This window comes from Varroa destructor, unplaced genomic scaffold, assembly GCF_002443255.2.
Source record: "Varroa destructor unplaced genomic scaffold, Vdes_3.0 BEIS01000002.1, whole genome shotgun sequence".
NCBI lineage: Eukaryota > Metazoa > Arthropoda > Arachnida > Mesostigmata > Varroidae > Varroa > Varroa destructor.
Genome location: NW_019211455.1, coordinates 27,948,345 through 27,964,003, shown reverse-complemented (window position 1 = coordinate 27,964,003; position 15,659 = coordinate 27,948,345). Strand labels below are relative to the sequence as shown.

Sequence of the window (15,659 nt, the reverse complement as noted above, 5' to 3'; positions counted from 1 at the left end):
TTCAATGTCACTGCTACCGCTGGAACACCGCAACAGCCAATCTTTCACTGGCATCCGCTGTTTTTTTCTTTTGAGCTTTTACGTTTGTCTTTGGCTGATCGTTTCCTCGCTCTCCCTCGTCGTATACCAATCTATGGCTAAGTGCTCGTTACTTCCAGGATGATTTTGCTTCCGAGAAATTCTCAAAGAGCGACACCGGCAAAGCGGCTGTAGAAACAACGCGAGTTCTGACATCTTCTTGGTCATAATCCATCTTCTTGGTCCTTCTCGCAGTTCGTGCGAGTTATGCTGATAATAGTAAATGTTGGTGCTGAATGACGTCGCTGTGGCCGACGTCGCGAAAGGGGCTTCGCGTCCCCCAAACACCGGGAGCCGTTGTCCATCTGCTGCTGTCCTATATATAATGTAGCGTCATCTACGGAGCGCTAGCGAATCTATTTTGAACTGATGACTATTCGCAGCGGCATCGGTAACGGCGCACATTGCCCCCATTAAAATCTGCTTCCTGACATTCAGGTCTTCCGCAGGAAGTGCTTTCACTTCAAGCAATAGCAAGAAGAAGAAGAAAATCCTAGGAACAGGCCGAGGAAGTCGTTAGATGAGCGCAGGAGATTCTTAAAGGATGAATAGAGAAGCAAACGAGAAAAAAAAAGAGGTTTCTTTTCCAAATGTTTACTCACGATGGAACTGTCACCGCAGAAGTAGCAATAACTGCGCCCGTCAATCCGTTGTCGGCGGTACCATCGACGGCCGCTTGTCGTCCATAACGACTTACATTCCTGCAGCCATTAATCTCGCAAAAGAAAAACGGTAACTGTGACTCGATAACTCGAGTAGATATATACCGCATTAGCAATGTGTGAGCAATATGACTCTGAGCGAGAATCTCTATTACAGGATGATGCTGATTCTCGTTGATACGTTACATAACGGCTTTCTCTAGATAATCAAAACAAGCACAGCTATTTGTTCAGGTTGTTTGTTCCGCAATTGATTAATATGCCGTATTTTAATAAAACATATCTGTGAGGGCCGAGAGAGAGAGATTGCTAACAAGGCCTCCAATATATCGAGCTATACTACATTGAAATATTACACTGGCCAACGATGGATGGGACGTTTTTCTCTAGTTATCGTTAGTTGGTTAGCACACAAAAATAGCGGATCCCAGGAATGACGAGCCGTCCCGTTCGATATATTTAATCAGGCAGAATCGTTTCCCGCTTGTTAAGTACGTAGATATCAGCGGCAGTACGTATTGCAATCTACAATAGAATGAAACATTGTAATGGGAGTAGCGGGTCAAGTCAATGAATGGGACTTGCTAACGACACCCGTGAAAGCATCATTTCAACATGTTCCCACTGTCGAGCGTTGAACATGAAGCGGTACTCTATAGCACTAGCTGGCTGGTCCGCGGAGTACTTGTGCCGCTGACAGACAAATATATAGTTGACGCACAAGAGCCCGCCTCATGATCAGGAACTAGCGGGCACTAGCAGGATGGAAAACGTTTGATCTCTGCGGTCCGTTCTCTCTTCCTCTCCCTGGCCGTCCGTAGAAGCTCTAACTACTGGCTAAACATTTGATACCTGAAAGATTTTATTGGCCGCGAGAGTGCAGGGCTACGCTGGGAGCAATACTCTGTTTGCCTTGGCCGTCGACGCGCCGATACGTCTCCGACACTAGCGACACGAATGCTAAATACCTGGACGTCGTATCGTGCGTGCGTGCGTGCGTGCGTGCGTGCGTGTGCACGTGAGTTGATTGGCGTCTAACCTCGATTCGAATGATATACGAACTGTACTGCCATATAGTTTTAGTTGATTGATGAAATGAGAGGCTGCAGCTCTTGGCAAGCGGATTCCCCTACTGGCCAGCTGACCCAGTAGGGAATGTAAGCGCATGGATTAAACGACCGGAATAACGCGATGAGATGGTTGTTGCCTGTCGCGACGAAGCGAATCCGGCAGCGGTATCTCTAATCTTTTAGCAGATCCTGTCAGACAGTCAGTTAACTCACCGTATGATTGTTTGCCACACATACTCGTACATCGGATCGTCAATAATAGTCTGACCCCGCGACCGAGATCGAAGACTACTATTTCTGTTGACTTCATTTCGTTCAATGGATACACTGCCGGTGTCAGTTAGTTGCCGTCCTGCTGGCGGGCTAACAATATTAGTGTTAGACACAACATCTTGTTCTTGATAAAAACAATAAAATTGCTGGTAGAGATAAGTACCAACGGCTGAAACTGTTGATTTCTGATTTAGCTCTCCCACTTGTCCACCTATACTGTTTACTGCAGCATCATGTGAGTGAAAAGCGATAAATTTCTACCGATTTCCACCACTCCAACGTCAACCCCAACCCCAACTAGTCTGCGTTATAAACGACATAGAAATATTAAAGAGGCAACCCTGACGCAATAAACGCGTAAACCACCGCCAACTCTGCCCCACACTTAGTGACTTCTAAAGCTTTTACAAATTTGTTGGCCGACTTCGAAAGCGGGACGTTTTTTTTGCGGAAACGTGCAATTGGTCATTATACATTATAGAACCCATTCACACGTCTAGGTTAACCAGGTGGACAAAGCAAATAACTCCGCTGGAACGTTACCGCTATTTGAGCGGCTATCGACATTCGAAAAGCTTCAGCAAATAGTTATACGTATGCGTTGTCGTACTTAGCATCGGCTCTGGGCGATGGCAGCTGTTCTTACAAGCCGTATTGCCAACATAACATACGTTGCTTTGTATGGTCAGCTCGAGCGCCTTTTTATTGGCCTCCTCAAAGAGTGCTCCAACCTAAGTCGTATATTCCTTGCCTCTTCACCGACTCGAAACAACCCGAATCGGTTTCAAACGCAGCTCTGGCGCGATCGATATTGTTATCTGATAAACACGTAAGCATAGGCATGTCACGTACTCGTATGTGAATAGGCCATATAATAACATCCTAAGGCTTTCAATCAGCATAGTTCGTACAATGCCTTTGCGGCCCCTTCGTTGCACTATATGAATCTATAGCATTCATCTTCTACACTGAATCAATTGACGATGAAGGGAAACTTGGCCGGCTAATAAAAGCAACCAGCTTTAACCAGGACGATCGCAAAGCTATAGATTATAGCTTACTTAGATGAGCATTTCAATGTGTTTCTTATAACTGCTGTATCTAACCTATGACGGAAACGTGCAGACAAGACCTTTGTCTCCGCCGATCATCCCCAAGCGATTGATTTCTACAAAGCACACAACTTGACTGTTTTTTGTCGCCTAACTTTTCCTACTCTTGATTAAGTGAACTTCGTTTAGCATACAACGGAACATATCGTTCCCATAGAGAGATTGGCCGTTATCTATCCGGCTCAAATTCGAGCAACGATACAAATAATCTTTCTACAATGTATACATATATGTGCTGCGGTGTACAAGTATACGCACTATTTTTATACCGGCGCTTATCATAATCCCGTGAACAGGCAATAGCTGCCGCTGGTCAATCTAGTCGTTTGCCTGACGCTGCGGGAGGCTGTCTCTGGCTTGAGCGAGAGATGTCTGTCTGAGATTGCTGAAATCCATAGTCTACGGTAGCAGGGGTGGTGGCGACAGCGCTCAAATATGCATGCAAATAGAAAGCGGTAGGTATGAGCAATGCAAAACTATCTAGCTTGCCCTAGGGGGCGAACAAGGTGCCACTGGCGCTGTTTCGGTCAAGTGAGTAAATTGGTTGGCTGGTCGCTAACTTGGTTGGACGGTCGAGCTGAAGTTTGAAATGCCGCCAATGCGCGTTGCGTGGTCAGTCGACGCCGCCGATGGACGGACACATCCTCCTTTGTGTTGGCATTTTCTCTCATCATCGCCATTATCGTCGTTGCTGGGGCCGTCGCTGCGGTTCTACTGGCGACGCTACTATTAGCAACAGCTATGGCTTCTGCCAAGCGCGAGCCGTTTCAACGCAGGGCTGACACGCCGAAGAAAGAGAGGTACTTAGATCTCTGCGGTAATCTGTGCATGACTGAGTGAATAGCAATGGGTTTTACCGGGAGGTTAGCCGTTGACGACGGTCACAATAGTAGCCTTGTATTTATGTATTCGCTCGCTCAACCAGCTTAAAGATATTTAGGCACTCTTGGCCTATTAAATAACATGATCATATTAAAGCGGCAAATGTTTCCGCGCTGTGAGGTCTCACGGACATTGGCTTATGCCTCGCCGGGTGGTCATGAGATAGCGGCCAAATGGCAGGAATGTCCTGCGGCCTGAGTGTTCCGTTCAGCCACAGGTTGGCGAATCTGGAGACGTGGCGGGCAAGGCATTAAGATGCTAACGACCAAATGAATATATAGAAAAGCGTAATGAGAGACACTGTAGTTCCTTGTGTGCGAATGGCACTTTGATCGTAGCAGGAGAGACAGGCAGATTAGATAGATCGGACAATGTGTTTATATTGCGTGGTTATTAGTGTGAGTCGAAGCGTTCGTTTCTATACATTGGATATTATCACATGTAACACTGTTTAGTAGAGTAGCTGGCGAGCATGCCAAAACAGTGCACACAATGGCCCGCCGAGCGTAAAAATCGACTTCGGCGATAAACTATTTACGTACGTTTCCACGTACACCAGATGATTTATCCGTGCAGTGGTGAAGCATAGTTGACAGGCCGCTTCAATGTCAGCGTTCAGCTTAAAAAAAAATTAGCCCTTCTTCATTTTAGAAAATTGCCCAAGTCAACTATTCGATCAGTATCACCAATGTGATGCAATGTTAAAGTAGAAATCAAAGTACAAGCTTTAGCGCTCTCTACGTACGATGTCGGGTAGCTATTATCGCCCAGTCAAAGTATTTTGACGATAGCGGTCATGATTGATACCACGACTACAAATAACTATAAACTATAACCAGCAATACAAAGCTATCGTAGAATAAATATACGGTATGCGTTTTTGACAATTTCACTAAACAGCCTCGTTCCTTTCACCATTCTGCCTTCATTGCTATAAGTACGTGATAGGCGAACGATCTCATTGTCCGAACGCTCGATCGGGCCGATTGAACATGTCGGGGCAACAGTGGCGCCGTTAGCGAAAACATGCAAAATCGAATATTTTATGTGTGTGCCTCTGCGTGCCTGTATGTACATACACACAGACTTTCTCTCTCTCAGTGCATGTTTACACTCGTACTTGCCAAGATATCGTAGTTGATGGAGATTGTTATTTCGGCATGCTTTCTTGAGCCTTAGCGAGACTAGGCTGGTATGCAAAGAATGGCCAGTCACCTACTGCTGCTACTTGGCGTTGGTATCCTTGCGAGTTTCGTCTTTACGGCCGCCGTTGCCGGCGCTGCCGCTGCCCGTCGCCGCTATAGTACGCCTGCCGCCAGACGTGCATACACACACATAGAGATAGTTGGCAGCTATTGGGTCATCGTCGTTGACGGCAGTAGCGACGGTGGCAGCAGCGGCGACGGTGACGGCAGCGGCGATAGCGTCTGGCCATACGGCGGCTAGTCTTCTTCATTAGGCAGTTGCTATCGGTAGTCGTGAGCGGCTAGCGGGCAGCAGCAGATGGCAGTAACATCGAGTTGCAGCTTAGCACAGGCTGTCGATAGGCAAGTTGACTATTATATAATAGTACGATGCTCACTATGAGTGGCGCTGTTTAGGTAACAAGGTTCTGCAGGCAAACAGGCCACTGTTGTAGGCCAGTTGCTATTGGTGTCGCTGTCAGTTGTTAGCAAACTAGCGCGACGCGACGCGGAACGTTGAGTCGGGTTGAGGCCAGCCGCCAGCAGAGTCGTGAACCCGGCGAGGCGGGGCGTTGTGTCAAAGGGGAGGCGCCTGAAGGAACTGAAGGATGCGCTATTGGTTGACGCAAGCCGATGATGCGCGCTAGAATGACGACCGTATCATCGTATTTTTATTACATATTATATAATTTTGTGCTGTAGTTGTATATCAAATGGTGATGGTTATAAGCCGCTCAACTGCCGCCGTCGATGAAGCGTGATGGCATTCGATGAAGAACGTTTGCGTGCAGCGCGCGATTCCCTGACCGAAAACATAACATATATTCAGTGTCAAATTATTATCGTCTTCGGAATGCGTTACGTACGTGTGACGTCGTATTTCCAACGCAAAAGATTGTAACCAGCAGAAAAAGGGATTGCGTTACAGGCGAATTCATTAGGAAAATGGGTTCCAAAGCTGGAAACAGGATTTTTGTAAAACGGCATTGTGCGTGGATCTGGGTTTTAGCTTATTTTCCTCTTGCCCACTTGAAAGAGAGTAGTTTGATATCTCACACGGGTCATAGATACCATGTAAGCGTGCTGGAGTGATTGGGTCAGTTTCTTTGACTTTTCGTAGATCCGCGAATTGACCCATCTACGTCAATCTACGCATACTTTAAATGAATTTTTGTTCATCTCGTATAAAAACGTGTCACATTTCAAGTAGTTTTAAAGGACCATGTAAGCTGACAACACTATCGAAAGTGGAAGAGTCTTTCGAGAGATAGGTTTGGTAGAACAAAAAACAGTACAAACCAGTAGCGATTGCAAGATTTGTTGCCGTTACATAGGGGATTATTGATATCGTTATTTTGTGGATGCGCCTGTAGAGGATCGCTAGCTTAATCAATGCTGCGACTGGGGGCACCAGAGACGGTACCAACAAAATATCGACGTATCGCTACCGTATGGCCAACTTTGGAACCTCGCGTTCTCAGGACTAGCTATAGTGACAACGCTGAATGAAACCCGTTGCTTGGGTTGCAAGTGCAAGAACGCAAAAGGCCTGTCTGTCTAGAGGCTCGTATATCTGCCGTCACTGGCATTTCCTGAGTGGTTTTCATATTACCCCATCATGGTTAGTCGGCCCATCTTGCCTAGTCTGGAAGCATATTAGCTGTCTTAGATTTTTCTTCGTCACATATTGTCGTGGGATGGAGACGTTCACTGTATCTCTAGACGAAAATTGAGGTGACTGGTATTGATGCAAGCGAGTTGATGAAAAATAGGGAGAGTAGACCGGTGAAGACAATCGACTAAAGTACGTTTAGTCAGCTAGAATACGCTTTTCGCAGCCCCTTTGTAAGATAATACCTGTTTGAAAATACTTGCTTATTGCATAATTAGTAGGCCTTCGGACTTCGTGGTATTGTCTAGACATAATAGAATGCTGAAATATAAATAAAACATTTCAACTGCAGGACATGCATGGCTATGTTCTTTCTGCATAAGTCCTGAATATATGTATAGTAAACATCTGTCAAACGTTCAAATTCGGGATGGCAAGGAGGCACGGGCGCTATTCGGAAAATTCGCATTATTTGATCGATTCTGTAAACCTTGCAACACTAACCTTATCTATTAACCTAATAGCCAAAATAAGAATCAATCAGTACCCACAAAATCCTAGGGAATACTGAGATGGTTTAACTGTGATCCAGTAAGAGATAACTGTAATAAATACAGAACGGTAGGGGCGGGCTTAACAAAACGCAGAGGTATTTCTATGACTACGGGTACATACACAGGCTGCCGTATACCTAAATACTGGCCTAGACGTGGCCTGTTTCATTGTTGCCAAGAAAATTTGTCTAGCATTGTAATCTGTTCGCCCTCTGTCCCAGAACGATCATTGATCACTTGCTTGGTCTTCTGCAATAATATTACATAGTCGAGAAAAGACGTCATTGATTAATTCAGAGTCCGCCTTTGTCAGCTAAAACAACTACGGTTGACCTAGGCGCGTTATGGCTAATACAAACACTCACTTCCTAACGCAATTACTGCCACCTCTTGCGGATAGGTCAACAAATTAGGCTGTATATATATATATATATATATATATATATATATATATATAGCATATAAAGCAGTGTCCTTTTAGCGAAAACTGCAGGGGAAAAAAAAACTATAGTTTTTATATCTCATAGGTCCTTCCGCTGCCACCGATCTATAAAATTCTATAAAAATTAGGCCTCGTTAGCAAGTTAGCAATAATGAGGTTATAACGCGAGTTGTTCAATGATCGCAATAGGGGGTGGTCAGCCACGTTTCTTTCAAAATGTTTCATGCATTGGTCGTAGTTTGTGTGTCCTGACAGGCGTCGTTGATAGCAAATTCATAAACTTTTTTCTTTGTTTTTCCTCGAATTGCGATGTAGTACAAGCATAACACTGGACAGAAATGGGGCAAGCTACTTTCAGTCTTGTACACATACATGGTCGCGTATGCCAATATATTGGGTAGGACACGTTACCGAGCATCGTAATACTGCAACTCTGAAGTAGATTTACGTCTAGATGTGAATAAACCGTCCAGGCTAAGACTAGCCGCCAGTAATTAAAGGGCATAATAGGATTAACGTCAATCCTTAACATTGGATCGCTATTATAGCAGACAAGCACAGTTCATACGACAGGTGATCTCAGATCATCGATTACCTGAACGGGCAAACGCAGTAAATGTTCGTGGTCTGTTATGATCTGTTTATACTATCGATTGCTTTCAGTACAACGAAACTTAAATACATAAGTATGTAAAGCCTGAGTGCTCATCATGACAGTTGACTAGCCATAATAATAAGTGATTTTCAGTAGATTTGTCCAGAGGATGCTGAAGGCTATGCAAAAGGGGGGCGCAATTCGAATGTTTTTTTTTTATAAACACAGAATAGCTTCCGTTTTCGATGTTCGTATTGTTAGGGGATGAAACATACACAAAATGCAAACAATGGACACAGCTAGACATCAGGCAAGGACGCACAGTTTACTCTCCATTGAGCATACACTACGTACTAGTCAAATATTATATTATTTTCCTTATGGTCTATCAATTTCTGTCCGCGTCTAGGCGCGGTTGCCGCAAGCGATGATGCCATTCAAGCGTCGTCTATGGATATTTTCGACTAGTTCTGGTTTTTGCACTCCTTTGTTCCGTTTGAACTGCGTCAACGCGCTCTATTCCTTCGTGCTTTGGTTTAAATATTATTTCACACGTGAATAGTTATATTCGGCTGGGGGACGTTGTTGCGTCCGCCAACGCGACGGGAATAATTGTAGCAGTCTATTTTCGATAATCAGATTATCGCTATGGACTCTCACTATCATTAATTTCGTATATACATACCATAGCTCTGCTTCTCTTCCACGCATATCTTCTGCGTTCTCTCTTTTCCTTATAACAGACAGTCTTCCCTATCTTCAATTTCACTGTTCGAGCAGGCTCAGCCTGCGCACCTCTCACCCTATAACTCTCGACACCCACCGTCGTCATCGCCAGAATATGACGTCGTGGATAGCAATTACTTGCACACATGGCGCTGATGACTCACTGGCTATCGCCAGCGCTATCCATGCGATCTATATATGTATGTAAATATATGTATTTATATATCTATGGTAATCGCGTTCGCTATACGTCAGCTAGAATGCAGATGGCAAACGAGTCGAGACAAGCTAGATTTTTACTCTGAACGACCACCTTAGTAGGCCCAAGCAAGCTATTGTTATTTTTGACAATTTGCCCCTGCCCCTTCTCATGCCTAACGTTCTTTTCGTCGTCGACGTCGCTGTTTCATTGTTGTGGCTGCTACTGCTACTGCCGCTATCGAAGGGTAAGCAGCATCTGTTTCAGCAGCAGCAGTATAAATGTAACTATGGCAAAGCGGTTTGTTACGATAGGAAGTCAGCATCTATTCAAGTAGGCCAACGACTACTGAGGATTAACAATTGACGACTGACGGTTGAAAGGAAGGATTTGACCTGTCCGTAATAATTACAGGTGGAAATCTGTATGGAGAGGGCACAGACATCTTCAGCCGGCCGATTTCCTGGTTAGCTATCTCTAAATATTGTCGAGTCAAACTGTCACGCGTTCATGGCCGGCGAACTATTAGACGAACACTTGGCATCTATGGCACCACTGAAGCAGGTTTTTACAAATTTTTAGCGTTATTTGAGCTAAAAAATGCAGTTTTTGGCCCACACGGGTGTGGCGGTCCTCAAAATCAGCGCGTCACACTACGTTATTATAGAACATTGATAATCAATGATAAAAAACAATGTCTATTTGTCCACCAACTGATGCACCGACTGTGTCAAGCGGTAAGCGGCATTTTTGGATGCCATCTGCCGACGCAACTAACAATCGCCAGTTAACGAGGCGTTGGCAAGAACGTCATTTCGACATTAGGACACCGCCTAGCAGGCACTCCCCATGACGCAAGCCCATCGAGACTTGATTCACCGAGATCTCTATCACGCTTTACAAATATTTGAATATACTTGTCTCAATCACCGATGAAATGAAACAGTCATACACTGTACAGAAAACCCAGCGTACCACTTCATTAGAAAGGCTTTTCTGTGCGTTTGATGCGCGAGCTAGCTTTTACAGTTTTCTAAACCGTGGCGCTAAACAGTGGTCTCATACCGATGGCGACATTATAATAGAACCGGTCAGTGAGACGATCATAGACCGACACGTGGATGCTTTCTTTTACGTTTATCTGGCCCGTTTCGACTGGGTATCGAATAATATTTTCACTCTTTTATTAGAACGATTATCGTTTTTTACCAGTAATCGTCGTATGGCTAGCAGCTAGCAGCGGACGGCAGTGGGCGACGCTGATCTGGGCGCAAAGGACATATGTTTTATCTGTCGTGTTCGTATCGACCCTTGCCTGCTACTCGCGCCCACGATTGCGGATGTCGCTCATTGATTTATCCAACTTTCACAGGTTTTCCTTTGGCAACTTCTTTCCTTTTCTAGATGGCTAGCTTTTTCCTGTTCGGTGGTAGCAAAGATCGACGATTTTGTTCAAAAAAGAGGCCAGTAATCGACCCCTACATGCAAAGTACCACGAAATGTTTGAGCAGCGATTAATGTAAGCATTTATTCTGTCGACCCGGAAGCGTATACTGAAACAATTTTAATTCAACGTTCAACGAGAATCGTGAACTCTACATAACCGTGCATAGCTTAAGTCGAAATCTATTTAGCAGTAGTGGCCTAGTCATCTTCATAGAATCTCAATGATATGTCGTCAACAATTCTTGAATATGTGTGCAGTAATAACTTCAGTCGTCTTGTTCGCCCGCTAGCTCGCTCTTTCACTCTCGCTTCTTTCCCTTGCCTTCATCTACGACCACAACAACCCATACTACAACGATCTCTCGAAATAGCAAACCCAAGCCAGGTCGTATCTCATCGTGAAGACTAAAAATAGCCTCCCAAGAAGAGTAAGAAGATAGATATGCCATCGCAGCCGCGGCGGCCCCAGCAGCGCGACCAGTGGTGTCCCTCCCGCACCGCTGCCGTCGGATGCCACACGATTGCAATGTATGGTCACTCAGTCAGTGAGGCAGACCACAGAATGCCCCTATCTTCTACCACCACTACTGCTACTACTACTATTGTTGTTGTTGTTGTTGTTGTTGTTGTTGTTGTCACAATGTGCTTGCTAGGTCGTGACGATATTGCCATTGCCACTACTTGTAGCGTCTCTACAATTACTGTTAGTACTGAACGCCTGTGGTCGTCGAACAGCGGCCAGCCTTCTATCTGTCAACGTGGCGCTTGTCGAGAGGTGCGAGCAACAACAAACGCGGTTGGTAGCTAATATAAAGCCAGCTTCCGTTGACAGACATAGTTACTCCGTTTCATATACACATCGTGAATATCTATCGAGGATGTATATATTCTCGAAGCACGACGATGGGTGCTCGGCCACAATTCGATGAAGGCTGCAGTGGAGTCGAGAAGGAGAGAGGACGCCCGGTGATGATAGCAGCGTTAATGCGAGGATTAAGAGATTTTATTGATTTTATCGATAAACTACATAACGGAGACGTTTCGTGGAGGCGACAAATAAAAGCAGCGGTGCTCTACTCGAATAGAAATGAGGGACGCAAAAAATAAGCAAAGGTAGTGGCCAAGACAGTATCATTATTATTATTATTTGTATTAAATCACCAGTGAGCACAATTTTATGCCTCTTAGTGTCTTCTATCTTGTTCCGTTTATCTTTCAGCATTACATTTTTCTATGTAAAGCAACTTTAGCTATTTTTCGACGCTCATTAGCATCCAGCAGTATGAGCACTTGAGTTTTCTTATATATATATATATATATTACGATCGATCTACTGTATAATGTAGCTAGGAAAGGTTTACCGGAAGCTACTTCGTTTAGCCGAAAGGTTACAATCTTGACAAGATGATTAGGGTGGATGATACGAACAAAAACAGAGACCTTTAAAAATGGAAACAGTTGTAGAAATACCGTTCGGTAGCAGCTGGTGGTCTAAGTGGGCGCTGCTGCGGCGGTCACAGAATGAGGGAAGGCGCAGGCCTAGAGAGCTAATATGTATTTGTCGATCGTATACGCATTCTACACATTCTGTACTTGGCCATCGAGCGTACGGCCTGATCTGGTTGACGGCGCCGCGGTACCCACTCAGTGAATGAGTAAACATAGGTGATGTCACCGGACGCCGCTTTAGAACGACAAGGTAGCGTGGCTAAAACTCTCTTTCGGGTGAGACCAGGAGAATTTCGAAGCCGTTTCGTTGTCTCCCCGTGTGCGTGCATGTGCGCGCGTGCGTGCTTGTATGTTATTGATGCCGTACCGTAATCCGCAACACTCGAATTGTATAACGTAGTCCGTCTCATTGACCGGCTGTTTCTGATCGGATCGCTGCGTGCAATCGTCCTGCTGGGCGAAGCGTTAGCATCATCACGCTAAGCGATACGGAACATGACGATGTTGAACAGAGCCTCAGTGACGATGTCGTTTCGGCATCGTTCCTGCGGTCGACGCTATTCGGAGAGGCGAAGAAATACTCAGACCTCCGGAGAGATACCAAAGGTCGCGGCGGCAGGCAGCGACGGTTGTCACGCAGCTGGTGCAATGACAGCAGGAATGGGTAACGGCTGTTACCGAGATCGAGCGCGTTTAGATCAAGTAGAGCGAAATAGCGTTTCCTCGGCGTCAGCATCATCCTGCCCGTAGCGACGGTGGTACCTGTAGCTTCCAGACGAAATAGATAAAAGAAAAAAAAAAAGTGTTCTTATTGGTTGGCAGCGACAGACGGTTGGATAAACCGACGATGGTAGCTTTCTGTCGTCGCGCTCATCATCCATGGTGTCGGCGGCTTTACCAGTGTTGAACAGGATATCCTGGTGCCGCGTCTGTTGTCTTTGTATATCACTCGATACAGATGTATGCGGTTCTTGCTTGAGAAAAGGCGGGCGCCCAGTACTAAAATGCGACGCTAATGCCTTAGTACGCGAAGGCTAAGCGCTTGGGCAGCAGGCCAACAGAGAGAAAACTCGTTTGGCTGCTGCTTGTGCTATTACAACTATTGTTTTCATTCGCTCTATTCTTATGTATTATAAAAGTATGTAGGACTATGAGCCTTTGCGAAACTGTGCCTCTTAGACATTGCAGCGATTAAGTTTGAATTTTACATGCTCAGAGGGCGGTGGATGAAAGTCGACGCAAAGAAGTGGTTACGGAGGAAACAATATAAACTGGACACCTTATAGAGGTCATATAATATATGCAATATTTGAGTACTGTTTTATGCCTCACTTTACACATACACACACACATATATATATATGCATCTTCCTTATATCTGCTGTGTATGTATATATAGCAGACATCAGGAAACAGGTCTTGGAGCTGAAACACATTTTTCGGATTCGTAGCGCTTGCATATCAGCGCATACTTGCCCAAGAAGCGGTTTGGCTGTTGTTGGCTAGATACGTATGTGGAGTAAGGTCATTGCCGTAGGTCCCGTAGGTAAGGTAGCCATAGGTCATTGCCGAAGATGTTTCGGTACTGAACAAATAGCACGGACTTCAACTATCGGCTTTCCTTATTCATGCTATAAAAAAACTACTGCTTTTCATATGGATAATAGGTCTTCTTCATATTAAACATATAGTTGCGCAATCGCTTTGACACTGTCAATCGGCCCAGCTGACCTTACATGCATAGGCTTGCCTACAAGGAACCTTGTACAGCAGTTTTTCCGAAAATAGGATCAATCTAATGTAAATGCTGTGTGAGACCACAGTGGTTTTCAGATATTGCGGAGGGAACTGTTAGGAAATTGTACCAGTAGAGTACACATTTGGTAAGAAAGAGGGCCACTTGCTACAGGGTACAGGTCACTACGTTATATAATCATCGCTCGATGAGGCACATTGTAGTGATTCTACGAAACACACAAGGACGCAAACGCATAGGTCGAAAGCTAGTATTACGGTGCGCAACATTGTCCTTCCTCGACAGTAGGACTTTCTTCAAACCTCGTTATGGATGTGGCTAGTTTGTACGGGCCCTAAAGTATATCGTATTTAACATATAATATCGTATATAACATATGTCTATGCAAGTCTATCTCGAACAGAGCGAACCTTATCCAGGGAGTGAAGCACTCCACGATTTGTCTTCTGCAGTCATTTTTATCTCTTTTCGGCGGCAGAATCGACTGGTGACCGTTTGCTTGCAATTGCCGTCGTAACTATGATTTGAGAGTACGAAAAGAGAAAGTTGGAAATCCAAGAATAAGCTCGTTACTGGCGCCTAAAAAAAGCGGACAAGCGATAACAACCAACGAATGGTTGGCGTCGCCGGGTAGCGTTTTACCTAACGATGGTAGTAGTATTAATAGAAGCAGCAGGAGTAGAAAGAGCAGTGAGCTCTTCCTCGCCGCTGACACCGCCGCCGTTAAGTAATTATCTTATATTTTAGCCTCTGTTCCACTGTCCTGTACACTGGACAAGCAGATACCGAAACCCTTATCATTGGTACAAAAAAAAAAAAAAAAATATATATATATATATATATATATACGAAAAGGGTATTTTTAACTAAGTTGTATAGGTAAAATAGGCCCCACAAATTAAGCTCCCTCTATAGAGCAATAGCCGGTAGCCTTTTATGCCGCTGCTGACGTTGGTTGAGACGGTGAGGAAACTGCGATTTTGACACAGCTTCGGCTGCTGCAGGAAACAGAGACGCGAGAGGCATAGAATCCAGCCAGAATTAGTGAACTTTTGGACTTCTATATTTAGAGTCATGTGGAAGTAGTGGTAATACGGTGTGCGATTCTTGACATAAGCTCGAGCTTTCAAAGTTGACCGCGGGGGAGAATCATCAGTCACAAGGGAGTTTGACAAAGTGCAGAATGATGTGGGGTATGAATACGTGACAAGGATTGCAGAAGCCTTTTCCCGCATCTGTAAGCATCAATGATAGGAGTCACAGCTATCAGATAGATGGATGACGGATGCTGGCTACACAAACAACTATCGCCATTTTTTGGAGATATACCTTTGTTTTATTTTTCCCTTGAGTATCAATTCAGTACCGTACTGAATTAAAAAAATAACTGAAATTTTCTACAAATACATTATCCTACACTACAACCAGCTTAATCGTCTGCCAGCCTTGCCCTATCACAGATAGCAATTGCGTATGAGCGGCGATTTTCATAGCGTCGTCTCCAGCGGTAACGTCTGACTGCATCGTTCTTCAACGAGAGACGCTCATTACTTGCTCTCACTTGCACTGCCTCACGGGGGGGGATTGAACGTTCCAATGCGATTAGGGGGTGCAGTATA

At 44.9% G+C, this 15,659-nt stretch overlaps 1 protein-coding gene and 2 long non-coding RNA genes across 4 annotated transcripts in view; 2 read left to right on the top strand and 1 right to left on the bottom strand.

The window, feature by feature from the left end:
* LOC147757623 (uncharacterized) overlaps positions 1 to 9,258 on the bottom strand; it is a 32,341-nt gene extending 23,083 nt beyond the window's left edge. The window contains exon 1 of the long non-coding RNA XR_015321184.1: positions 9,150 to 9,258. This is a non-coding gene — a long non-coding RNA (uncharacterized LOC147757623). The remainder of the gene's footprint in view (positions 1 to 9,149) is intronic.
* Positions 1 to 15,659, top strand: part of LOC147757621 (uncharacterized) — a 41,686-nt gene that overhangs the window by 9,285 nt on the left and 16,742 nt on the right. The window lies entirely within an intron of this gene.
* The window catches only part of LOC111245422 (uncharacterized), a 41,304-nt gene that overhangs the window by 8,903 nt on the left and 16,742 nt on the right, over positions 1 to 15,659 (top strand). The window lies entirely within an intron of this gene.